We start from the raw sequence: 13407 nt of genomic DNA on the forward strand, positions 1-13407 counted from the left end.
AGGTAAAAAAATAATAAATGACAATAAATCAATTAAATCACGACGTTTCGGAGGCAACACAAGCTTCCTTCATCAGGTGTAAAAAAAAAAAGGCACAGCTGTGCCTTTTTACCTACGTGACTTTACCGATAAAAACCTAAGAGTATAGTCACTAAATTATTCCATCATGTGGATCCCGTGTCACCTCTGTTTGTCCCTATGGGTGTGCGATGGGGCGGGGGGGGGGGGGGCTCCGGTTTTTTTTGTGGAGCCTCTGATGGAAATTGCTGGAATCTCATGGTCTTCAGTGGCCTCCTTGGGTCTTGGGATTGGGTGGTGGTTCCGTTGATTCTCCTTTGGCTTCTGATGGTTTCTACGCGGCTCCCGCTTCGCCCTGGTTAACGGCGATAGCCCCAGTCGGGCGGCACGGCTCCCGCGTCTCCGCAGAGGTGCAGCGAACAAGTCCAGTTTGCGCTCGCGCTAAACGCGGCGCCTTTGGACCCAGGTCACCCTCCAACGGCGTAGCGTGGCAGGAGGCATCGGGTCCCCCTGGGGCTAGGAATGAAATGGGGGGGGAGGGGTGGGGGGGTGGTGGGGTGCTGTCCCTGTCCCTCATTGTAGCACGGTGCCTGGACCTTCTCGACACGCCGCACCTCCTGCACATTGCAGAGCTACAACCCAACTCGTACCGCCACAGCTCTTGGCGAGTTCTCACCCACCACCTCCCCCCCCCCCCAGGTTGAACGGTGGTGCAGCTGGGCTTAGTGGGGACCCGCCGGGTGGGGGTGGGTGAAGGGTGCGGGTGGGGGGGGGGGGCAGGTTGGGGACATGTGGCCCCGATGTAATGGGGCGGGCGGACGGGGCGACGGGGCAGCTCTTTTCATGACGCATCAAATGGGAAGCGACAGGGGGGTGGGGGGTGGGTGGGGGGCGATTTAATGCACGCAGCGGCAGGGCCGACGCGCAATAACGCGGCCTTTGTTTGCCATCCTCAATCGCTGGCTGGCCGCGATCCTAATTGGGTGCAGAGCAGGGGTTGTTTGTGATGCCTTTGAACCCTTGCTCCCTTTCCACCCTGTTGAGCGCATGTCGCGTTCTCTGGGCCCCCCCACCCCCATTATCAGCCCCCCCCCATTGTCAGGGGCCCCCTCCCATTGTCAGGACCCCCCCCCCCCAATTCTCAGGCCCCCCCCCTCACATTGTCAGGACCCCCCCATTCTCAGGGCCCCTTGCCCCCCCCCCCCACTCACATTGTCAGAGCCCCCTGAATGCCGAGCCCTCTCTCGGTGCGCTCCACTCGCCGGCTCGGCCGCGGTCGATCTGACTGCCGCGACGTTTGATGCCTGGAGACGTTGGGGGAGGGGGGGGAGGGGGGGCAAAGAGAGCCGCGTTGGTAAATTTTGCGAGGAGGTGCGTCGACGTGGATAATGGTGCGTGGCGCACGGATAACGGCTGAGCTTTGGTTTTTGTTGTTACAGCCAGATCGCAGGCGAGGTGGTGCAGCAGGAGGAGGAGTTAAGGGGTCATTAGATAGGGTCGCCACAGTGGTGTGAGATGTTAACTACCTCGCCTGCTATACAGGAGGTCGTGGGTTCGGTCCCGACCATGACACCTGTATATAGGAGTTTGCATGTCATCCCTGTGTTCGCGTGGGTTTTTATACCGGTCTTCCGATTTCCCCCTCCACATTTAGAAACATGCATTTAGAGTATTTGGCTGCTATCAATTTCCACGCGATAAGCCACTTCGTTGAGCTATCATTTGTGGCCAGATCGCTTCTGAAAAAGAGCCACATAGTTCAGTGACCTTTACCTGGTAAAATAGTTTATAATCACCAGGAAGGAAAACGCTCCCCAGAGGACCACCTCTGGGGGGGAGATGGAGCAAGGACGTATGCAGATGATGGATGGATGGATCGATGGATTGCGGTATCGAGATACCCCCCTCGAGAGACGGGCGATGGCTTGGTGCAGCCTCCCTCTAGCAGGGCATCAATCACGGCGAAGACGACGAAGAGCCATTGAGACCAGACGCGTGTCTCTGTTGAGAGAGTTTTAAAAAAATTCTAACTCATTGGCTTACGTGGACAGCAAATCTTTCCCCACGGAATTGCCCAGATAATGTTTGCAGCAGACATTTCTCTTACGTAACTGTTATGGTTACGTCTAAGTTACGGTTCCTCTGCAATGACGTGTTTGTTTACCAAAGATATTCTCTCATACTTTCAAGACTCATTTTGCATGAGCGGTCCTACTTTGGCAGAATGACCCAGAGGAGTGCTTTGGCACTAGCTGTGTTTTTAAAAGTGAAGTATTGAGCAAAACTCAGACATACCGATAGGAATAATAATTTCAGTGGAATCTGGATATAAGCTCACCTTTTATAAGCACAGTTCAGGTATGAGCAACATCATCGCAATATCGCACTGGTTGTGTAGAAGGTGAAGGGTGTCTCTAACACAAGCACACTACTTGGGATATAAGCACAGCCGGCCTTGCATCCTGAGACGTGTGCTTATATCCAGCTTCCACTATAATAATGCATTCATAATGTAAAAAAACAAACACGTGTTGACCATCCCACCTTGCACGGCTTCATAGCACCAAAGGCCTCGTTAGTCGTATCGGTGAACTTTGGTTGACAAGTCACAGCGATCTCCATCAATACAGCGCTCACCTCCCGTGTATCACTCTGAGCCAGTGATGGAAATTCCACATTCCTATGGTAGCGGGTAAGTCTACCCATAGGACCAACCACTCTTGACTTCCCCACAAAGTTTAGTACTCCTTTTATCGCCCCCCGCCCCCCCCCAAAGTGTGACGATGGGCCGTGTCAACCTCCCCCCACCCCCACCGCCCCCTTGAGACAAGATTCGAACTCCTCGCAACCTTCCGATCTCCCCACCGAACAATCCCCGAATCCACACGCGGAGCAGTGCAGCGTCTCGGGAGGGTAGCGAGTCGCGTGTCCGGCCAGGCGTGTAGCTAAACACCACGCGAAGCCACACTGCCTCGCCCCTCCGTGCAGATGCCACCTGGACCCTGTGCTGCTGCTGCTGGCTATAGGCTGAGAAACCCGTAACGTCTTGAATGCAGAAACACGATAGCATCTCTCTCTCTCTCCGCTCGACTCGTAACTCTGATCTTAAGGAAGGGGGGGGGGGGCAGGAGGGGGCCTGGGTTTTGGCCGTGCGTGAGAGAGGCCGGGACCACCAACAATCGTATAAAAGGGGGTCATGGATGAGTGGGTGAGGAGGAGGGGGGGAGTGCACCCCGGGGGCTTTTGTTTGATATCTTTTGGCTTTTGTTAGAACCCAGCCACATGTGGGAGTCCCAAAAGTCGTGGCAGCAGTGTTCGTTCTGTGCAGAAGAAATATAATAATAAAGAAGAAGAAACTATTAAAGTTTTTTGTTTGTTACGTATGTCTATTGTATTTTTGCTGCTTGATATAAAGAGGGGAGCGTTTGCATAACTCGTGTTAGTCACGTGTAGCAGCCATTCTGTGTGCAACTTTGCTTGAGACGCACGCTCATCTATGGATAAACAAGTTGTTAAGTCGGTTAGACAAATATTAATATCTTGACTTTTAAAAAAACGCACGCAATAGTTGTGCAAAAAGTGGCACTAACTTAATAATACCTTTTTTTTCATCGATTGTGAATTTAAGATTTCACGTTTTTTCGTCTTATTAAGAGTTCAAGTTAACCACCACATAATTCGTGACCTCCCCCCCCCCCCCCCTTAACACATCTAATACTCAATCCCACGTTGGTTCTAGATTTGAAGCTTTCGTGACTGCAAGGATTCATATTCTTAGGTTTTTTTCGGTAAAGTGACGTAGGTAAAAAAATTTTTAAAATTTAAATTAATTAAAGTAAAATAAAATAAAAAATAAAATAAAAATCACGACGTTTCGGAGGCAACACAAGCTTCCGTCTTCAGGTGGAACCATCACAGCACGCTTGCTGATACAGCAAGCGTGCTGTGATTTTTATTTTATTTGTATTTTATTTTACTTTAAATAATTTAAAAAAAAATTTACCTACGTGACTTTACCGAAAAAACCTAAGAATATGAACCCACGTTGGTTAACATTGCATCTTTTGTGATACATAAGCACAAATAAAATCGAGCATCTAACAAGAACAACGGTGCAAATTCGAAGCGTGGCTGATGAGAAAACATCACCGTTTGGCGACTCTGCTGCCGCTGCGTTCGCAGCGATGCGCAAGCACACGAAACAGAAAGCGCCTCGCCACGCTTCGTGAATAACACCGTGTGTGTGGCCCTTACAAGGACAAAAAACAATCTGTAATTGGCGATATTTCTGCCAATGGCTCTTCAGAGCACATGTACGATTTTATGTTTTTTTTATTTTTAAGGAAGTGTAATCGACGAATGTGTTATGGGTTTGTTTTCTTTTCTGCTAATGAGAAAAATATGTTAACTCGTGCCGATTTATGTAAGAGGTCATAACACGCTTTCCGCTGACATTGCCCGCTCAGCCTTGAACTTTGAGTCGTGGCTTGTCTCGTCATAATTAGCATTTTACGCTGTTATACTGTTATTGTATTTTGTATCTCGTATAAAATGCCTAAATGTGCACAACTCGTGTGTATATACGAGTGCTTTGACCGCTCTTTAAACAACTGCACACACACACACACAAACAAGGAAATTGAATTCACTCACTCCAATGCGTTTTGACATTTCAAACACACACATGCACTCGCTTGCGGCAAGAAGGCTTGCGCACACGAAACACAAACAGTAAGGTCTCTGTTTAGCTTTTCGCTGCACCGTAGGGGAAAGTGCTGTTCGTGAGCACCTATTACCAGCCTGCATGTCACACACCAGGGAGGAATGGGGTGGTCATCCAGCACCATTCCTGACCACATTTTGTCTTCCCACCCAGCGCTGGAGTGTGTAACGGGCCACATCAGGCACTCATTTGAAGGCTACGTTGACCGAGCCGCTAACGTTATCCATGGCGTGGAATCAAACCCCCCTTGGGGGTTCCTTGAGTTGTGACACAGTGCGATAACCACCGCTCCACCCGTACACACCGCTCGGCCGTGAAACGTTGCTCCTCAAAATATTAGTTTATTAATGTAACCCCCCTCCCCCCCCCCCCCCCCATTCAGATTTTTTACATCTCGGCATCTGCTGGCCAAACATCGTTGTGGTCGGCAGAAAAAAAATGATTGAGATAATTTTTTTGTTCCAGGGGTGGGAGGGGGGAGGGGGATTGTTCCAGGGAGGCAGGGGCAAAATGTGGGGCAGAAGAACCGTGGCATTTTAAGTTGAGCGAGGGTTCTGGGAGCAGTTTGCCCGTAATTTAGGTCTAAAATTACTGCATTCCTGAAGCCACTAATCTTCTCTGATGCAGGCCACGCTCGTAACGTTTTTTCTCTTCACTCACGGCTCGAGACAGTTGTTTTAAACTTTGCCCCGGCCGAGTACGGTAAACAAAAGACATTTTTCCATCGCTCACAAAACCGTACATCACCCCTCCCACTCCACCGTCCTCGTTCGCTGCAGCGACCCTTTCTGTTATTTCTTCGCTTTAATAAATTAAGATGTTATTTTGATGATTCGTTCGTAACGAATCTCATTCGGTGACCTGGAGGTTTGCGTGTTCGCAGCAAAAAACTTACCCCGGGCACCTTCGCATGCCTCCGCCAGTCTGATTGATTGCGAGCGCGCGCGTGAGTTGACTCGTGGTATATTTTTACCATGCCGCAAAAATACACAAAATTTCGGCTGTTAATCTTACCGTGGGGCCTCTACTTCAGCTGAACCGTGTTTCTGTCCGAGAACGCAATTACACGTTGGTTATGAATGCCCACCGCGCTCGTTTGAGACGGACGTAGGTTTACATTTTTCGCATGGTTCGACTCGAAATGTTTTTGGGCTCCTTCTTCCGCTCGTGCCGAGTTTTAAGAAATCTCTTTTACTTCAAATACATTTATATAGAGGCTGCTACAAATATACAAGACTGCATGTGTGTGTTTTTCATCCGTTTGGTGGAAATAGATTCACATTGAGCCGAGGTGAAAGCTCTCTCTGCGTGCAGTTCTAAAGGCCACTCGAATGACCCGTTGATTGACTTGTGTTTTTCTTGCCAGGGCCAGAACCTTTTTAATTGTGTTGCATTTATTTTCCTTTGGGTAGCCGTCCTTTACGGGCAGCGGCAGATTCGGCACAGGGAGAAGCACGCTTAACTTTTCATTCTAGACTTGAAGCTTTCGGATTCATACTCTCAGGTTTTTCGGTAAAGTCACGTAGGTAAAAAATAAATAAAAGTTAATAAAAGTAATAATGGAAATAAAATAAAATAATAAACATCACGACGTTTCGGAGGCAACACAAGTCTCCGTCATCAGGTGGGACCGTCACAGCTAAAATTACTGCATTTTATTTTTACTTACGTGACTTTACCGAAAAAACCTGAGCGTATGAACTTTTAATCTTGGACTTCTGCAGCCAGCAGCACACTGTTTTGTAAGAGTAAAAATAATCTGTTGCCCGATAAACGCTTCTTCGCCGTAACCTGTGAACATTACCGGTCGTACCGGTAGAGGTGCAACCCCTGCGATTATTTTTCTCACTCCACTTCTGGTGGGGAACAGGCCAGTCGTGTACAGTAATTGGCCAGACGGTAACATTTAATTTGTCATGAACTTAATTGACCGTTCATTTGTCGGGTATAATTTCTGCGTTTGACTTAATTTTTTGGGACGATTTTTGCCCGCCGTTGTCTTGGCTGCTTTGCTTGGTCGTGTTGAGAAAATGGTTTTTTTAATCATTTGCCAGCGTCGGTTAATTTCCATCTAATTTCTATCATTTCCCCCCGCAGACTTGTAAATTTTTGTCGGCTTACGGGCCCGACCACTAACTGGTGTGCACACCCTGCTGCTCTTAAGTCTGAGGATTTTCTCTTTTTAAACCGTGACCCTTTCTATGGGAACATTGCTCACGCTGTCCCCGCACGCTCACTGCCCACCAAAAGGCCCCGTGGCGTTTTTCTTAGCCGGCCGACCATTGTGTGTCGCACCCCCGGTACCCTTGACAATAACGGACACGTTGGCGAACGAACTGCAAAGCCGGAACATTTTTTATTTATATTTTTTTTGCACCCAAGACCGCGCACGAAGTTGTTGGCACCCGGCCGGGCGCATGGGGGAATGCGTGCTTAGGCTTCTCTTGTATTGTCGCTGCAGTTCCACGTCTTTTTATCTCGAACACGTGGGAACCTATTGAGGTTAGCCTCGGCTTTCGCAAGGTAGACCTGGGGGAAGTTTGCATCTGATGTCCCTCGGTCGTGTTTGTGCTCCGAAATAAATGTCACGTCGTGACCAAGTTCACCCCCTTGCGGTGATTCCACACCCATTTTCGCGAATCCTTATTGGCGATTTAAGAATCGCGACGCATTTTTAGGAATCGATAATTTATTTTACAAATACGCGACATTCAGCGAGACGAGCGTATGTTGATGCTAACCACCCCTAAAGTGGCCACAAACGCCACGAATTGACGCAAGGGCTTGTGTGCGGTTCCGTCAGCCGGACGGGCGGCCGTGACGTGTGCTCGGCAGGGAGTGCTGGTGTTCGCCGTGATGTGCCGTGGTTAGCCATGGAGTTGCCGTGGTTAGCCATGGAGTGCAGTGGTTCACCATGATGTACAGTGGTTTGCCATGGTGTGCAGTGGTTTACCATGATGTACAGTGGTTTGCAATAATGTGCCCGTGGTTTACCATGGAGTTGCCGTGGTTAGGCATGGTGTGCAGTGGTTTACCATAGTGTGCAGTGGTTTACCATGATGTACTGTGGTTTGCAATAATGTGCCCATGGTTTACCATGGAGTTGCCGTGGTTAGGCATGATGTGCAGTGGTTTACCATAATGTGCAGTGGTTTACCATGGTGTGCCGTGGTTTTCCATGATGTGCCCGTGGTTTGCCATGGAGTTGCCGTGGTTTATCATGATGTACAGTGGTTTACCATGGTGTGCAGTGGTTTACCATTGTGTGCAGTGGTTTACTATGATGTACAGTGGTTTGCAATAATGTGCCCGTGGTTTACCATGGAGTGGCCGTGGTTAGCCATGGAGTGCCAGTGATTCGCCATGGTGTGCAATGGTTTACCATGGCGTGCAATGGTAACATGGGTGTGCAGTGGTTTGCAATAATGTGGCCGTGGTTCGCCCATGGGGTGCAGTGGTTTGCCATGGTAGTGCCGGGGCTCCCCAAAGCGTCGTTTGCGAGGGGTGGTGGTGCGTGACTGAAGAGATCCCTCCTCCACACCCCTGCGCCTCCACGCCTCGGGACCTTTTCTTGAGGATTGTCTCCTGAGGTTTATTTGGGGGCTGTCTCGCTTGGGAGAGCCGTTTTTGTGTGCCGCTGCCCCGCGCGAATCGCACACTAACAGGGCCTTAGCAGGGGGGTGGGGGGAGAGGTGCACGGGGAAAGAGAGAAAATGAGACGACTTGCAGAGCGGCAGAAATCCGCAGAAGCTTCCAAGTTCGCTGCCTCTGACTCGTTCGCGCGATCCCGTGCTGTGCTTTTAATGATTTTGGGGGAGGCGATGGCGAGGACGATGCGGCAGATTGCGTCAAACCTGCTTCCTGACGTTAATTCGGTTCAAAGCGAAGGTTTCGTTTGACCATATAATGACATTGGGGCATGATTGGGAAACGCTCCGTTGGCAATGTGGCACATGAGTTGAGTGTACGCTCGCGTGTGCGTGCGTTTGTGAGTCTTCATGTGCGCGCACGCATCTGTCGCCGTCGGCTAAATCCATTTAAGTCGCACGTCATTGTTAGAAATTTAGTTTGGTGCCTTGATATCCCATGCGGCTTAAAGATGCGACCGTATAGATGTACAACGATTCATCGATTTAAAATCAATGTTTACATTCGCGATAGACGCTTTGGGATCGTGCCCATGAAATAATATAATTTGCACTATTTATATATGTGTGTCCATATGGGTGTGTGTGTGTTACCCGCTTTCCAGTTACGTTTTTTTTTTTAAACAAGTGTTGTTTTACTTCATTTTTTTATATTTGTAAATAACTATGATGGAAAACGGTTCTAACAAAACTTACATTGCTCACAAAGAGGCTAAAAGTGTACGCGCCTGTTGTAACGTGTCAAATAAATGCACTTAGGATGCCGTGAATACGTTTTAATTCTGCATAAACTGCACGTGATAGATTCCATCCAATCACAGACAGTTAAAATCAGGACGCCTGCAATAAAACCAATGCATAATCACAGCACAATGCTCCAGTAGTGTCCGTAAAATGTTAAAACTGTAAGATACACAAGTTATTTACGTTAAAAACAGCACGGTTTTGATTTCGGGCAACTAATTTCCCTTGGTTATAAATGGAACCCAACGTGGCTGTGAGTGTGCATACGTCTTGGTGTGTGTGTGTGTTTGTATACGTCTGTGTGTGTGTGTTTGTATACGTCTTGGTGTGTGTGTGTGTTTGCATACGTCTTGGTGTGTGTGTGTGTTTGCATACGTCTTGGTGTGTGTGTGTGTTTGCATACGTCTTGGTGTGTGTGTGTGTTTGTATACGTCTGTGTGTGTGTGTGTGTTTGCATACGTCTTGGTGTGTGTGTGAGTGTGCATACGTCTGTGTGTGTGTGTGTGTTTGTATACGTCTGTGTGTGTGTGTGTGTTTGCATACGTCTTGGTGTGTGTGTGTGTTTGCATACGTCTTGGTGTGTGTGTGTGTGTGTTTGCATACGTCTGTGTGTGTGTGTTTGTATACGTCTTGGTGTGTGTGTGTGAGTGTGCATACGTCTTGGTGTGTGTGTGTGTTTGTATACGTCTGTGTGTGTGTGTGTGTTTGTATACGTCTGTGTGTGTGTGTGTGTTTGTATACGTCTGTGTGTGTGTGTGTGTTTGTATACGTCTGTGTGTGTGTGTGTGTTTGTATACGTCTGTGTGTGTGTGTGTGTTTGTATACGTCTGTGTGTGAGTGTGCATACGTCTTGGTGTGTGTGTGTGTGTTTGCATACGTCTGTGTGTGTGTGTGTTTGCATACGTCTTGGTGTGTGTGTGTGTTTGCATACGTCTTGGTGTGTGTGTGTGTGTGTTTGCATACGTCTGTGTGTGTGTGTGTGTTTGTATACGTCTTGGTGTGTGTGTGTGTGAGTGTGCATACGTCTTGGTGTGTGTGTGTGTTTGTATACGTCTGTGTGTGTGTGTGTTTGTATACGTCTGTGTGTGTGTGTGTGTTTGTATACGCCTGTGTGTGTGTGTTTGCATACGTCTTGGTGTGTGTGTTTGTATACGTCTGTGTGTGTGTGTTTGTATACGTCTTGGTGTGTGTGTGTGTTTGTATACGTCTTGGTGTGTGTGTGTGTTTGTATACGTCTTGGTGTATGTGTGTGTGTTTGCATACGTCTTGGTGTGTGTGTGTGTTTGCATACGTCTTGGTGTGTGTGTGTTTGCATACGTCTTGGTGTGTGTGTGTGTTTGTATACGTCTGTGTGTGTGTGTGTTTGTATACGTCTGTGTGTGTGTGTGTTGATAAAGAGCGATGGTGCCATTCGTGTGCACGGTAAACACTGCGCTTCCTGACACCGTTAAGAGGCCAGCCCTGAAACCCGCAGCAAACACAAAAACAACTGGAATGGCTTTTTATTGACGCTATTAAATAAAAGTGCTTGGCCTGCAGCCTTTTTACAAAGATCATTAAAGTCCCCACCAAATTTAGTTGCCTCTGAATGCCTTAGGTGGCATTAAAAGTTTATGGCTGGCACCAAAACAGCCTTTATTTTCGAGGGAGAGGCAATGGGTGAGGGGGACGAAGCTACGACTTTCTGCTCTCAGTGGCCGACACAACACAAACATTTGTTAATACTCAAGCAAGCCCCGGTGATCCCCACGTGGTTATTGCACCACCTCCATTGCGAGGTCCCGGAGGTCACGGGAGTTGTGAAGCTTCGTCAGCGTCCTCCACGGCGGTCGTCCAAAAGTTGCATCAATTTTATCGAGCCTCAACGGAGGGGATGATAGGTCGGGTAAACTCCCCAAACCAGGATTTGAGCTCGCATTCAACCGTGGCGGTGAGATGCCTGGTATACACGAGGTCGTGGGTTCGATCCCGACGCTGATGCCTGCTAATTTGGAGTTTGCGTGTCTCTCTCTCTCCCCGTGGTCGCGTGTATTTTTATCCACATTTAGAATCAACATCACGCGTTTACAGCATATGTTTTTACAGCATTTGGCTGCTATAAATGTCCACCTGCTAAGCCACTTCGTTGAGCTAGCATTTGTGACAGCCCGGTCGATTCTGAAAAAGAGCTACATAGCTTGGTGGGCCTTACCTCGTCAAATAAAAAATATCTGTATGTGTGTATTTTGAACCTCCTTCGCACCGTACGTAGCCAACCGTGCTAATAGTTTCCAGTTGCCGGTCACTTGCCTCTACCGCTGAGACACCGCGCCGGTAATTTTTGATGTTGCTTCATGGCATGTGTCGCACGGCAACCACACCGAGCCCCGATTTGTGTTCTTGACGACAGGAGGGTTGCGGTGGGCAAAGTGGGGGGGGGGGGGGGCACTATGTTCTCTGCGAATAACTTTGATCTTGCCTAACCTTTGTTCACCGCATGGGTTATGTTACTTTCGCGGGCCAATGTGTAATTGGTTATACATCTCGGGGTTTGGGGATTATTCTGCGTCGGTGAAAGCAACAACGGGGGGGGGGGGCCCGTTGTCACGAGACCGTCCCAGCCAAGGGTCAACTCAGTCCATCATCCCTCCAGGGCTGGGTAAGACGAGCAACACGTGGCCAGGATGGAACACCGCATTGTGGGCAGTCGACAGTTTGGGGGGGGGGGGTTCGATGTAGACGATGGCCTCAGGCATAGAAATGTGGAGTTTCCACCACTGGCTCAGGACTTGTCGGGGAGTGGTGGTGGTGATGGGGGGGGGGGAGAGATGTTGACCCTCCGTGACTCTTGCTGAACCTCAGTGTCTGTCTAATTTGCCTTCCGTCGTCGAGTGAGCACAAAGCCTCCAATCACGAGGCTGAATGGCGCCAATAAAGCGCGTCCCACATTTGTGACACGGGCCCCCTGGTGAGCTGTAGCTATGAACTCAAATTTTACGGCTTTCTTGAGGATCAGATTAGGCCTAGGTGCCCCCAAGTCTGCCATTCACACGCACGCACCCCCACCTCCGCGCGCGTGTGTGTGTGCGTGCGGCCGTAAACAGGAGGTCACCCTGGGGTTAATGTTGGGGCGAGATGAGAGGATCGGTGAGAGGCGGGAGGTGGGGTGGTGTTTGATGGCAGAGGGGCTGTGTCGGGGCGGGGGGTACACCGCCACCACGTACGGTCAGGGGTGGGGGTAAGTATACTTCAGTCGGGTCTCCTTGCAGGGGAGGAGGAGGAGGGAGGGGTGAGTGAAGAGAGATGGAGGAGAGGAAATGCGGGAGTGTTTGCAGGCACTGCCCAAAGTGGTGGGACAGTCGATGAACGACGGCAGCCAGAGAAAGCTGCACGCCGCCGCCGCCGCCACTCCAGGAGTTTGCACGAAGTTTAGATCAAGTGGGTGGGTTAAGCGCGGCCTTTTAATGGGTGCCGGGAGAGTGGAGGGGGAGCTGGTCACAGTAGACAGGACACAGATACTACAGGGGTCAACACTCGAGTTGTACTTTAATTTTTTTACCTTTTTTTTTTTGGTTTCCAATCGTGGCCCGGGTCTCCTTGGCGAGGAGGGGGGGCCTGGCTGGAATATTCTGAAAAGTGGCGCTCTCGCGAAAAACGCTTAAACTGCGCGCTCGCTTTGTCGTTCGTTAAATTTGGCGGTACGTCGTTAAATGTGGCGTCACGTCGTTCTGAAGTTGTGGCCAGGGGCGTCCGACGGTGTGCGTTTTTTAACAGCTGGGCATCAACATGCACGAGACTCGTTTGGTGGAAGTAGACTTGAGTTTTGGTGTGACTGCCATCTCCCCCGACTACAAAACGTCAGTCGGTCCGTGTCCGTTATCTGACCAGTGGACGCGATACACCGCTGATGGGCAACCCCCAGACGAGTCGGTGGGCCGCACGAGCCGCCCTCCTTTACCCTTGTGGGGGCCGCAAGCTCGACATCGTGCTAACCATAACCCCACACATCATCAGCCCTAGACACACCTAGACGCCAGGGCCACCACGAGGCGCTCCACGGGACGTAGGTTACCCACCACAGGTGTCGTGTATAGTGTATTGTTAAGCGCGTGTATAGTGTAGTGTAGTATGTAGTATTGTGTGTAGTGTATAGTGTAGTGTATAGTGTAGTATTGTGTGTAGTGTATAGTGTAGTGTATAGTGTAGTATTGTGTGTAGTGTATAGTGTAGTGTATAGTGTAGTATTGTGTGTAGTGTATTGTGTGTAGTGTAGTGTATAGTGTAGTGTAGTATTGT

General features: G+C 49.4%; 2 protein-coding genes across 2 annotated transcripts in view; one reads left to right on the plus strand and one right to left on the minus strand.

Moving 5' to 3' along the window:
- CFP (complement factor properdin) overlaps positions 1 to 13407 on the minus strand; it is a 261228-nt gene that overhangs the window by 118562 nt on the left and 129259 nt on the right. The gene's annotated exons all lie outside the window — the stretch shown is intronic.
- IL17RD (interleukin 17 receptor D) overlaps positions 1 to 13407 on the plus strand; it is a 93040-nt gene that overhangs the window by 50575 nt on the left and 29058 nt on the right.

This window comes from Lethenteron reissneri, chromosome 15, assembly GCF_015708825.2.
Source record: "Lethenteron reissneri isolate LAM-NWPU_2019-01 chromosome 15, ASM1570882v1, whole genome shotgun sequence".
Lineage (NCBI taxonomy): Eukaryota > Metazoa > Chordata > Hyperoartia > Petromyzontiformes > Petromyzontidae > Lethenteron > Lethenteron reissneri.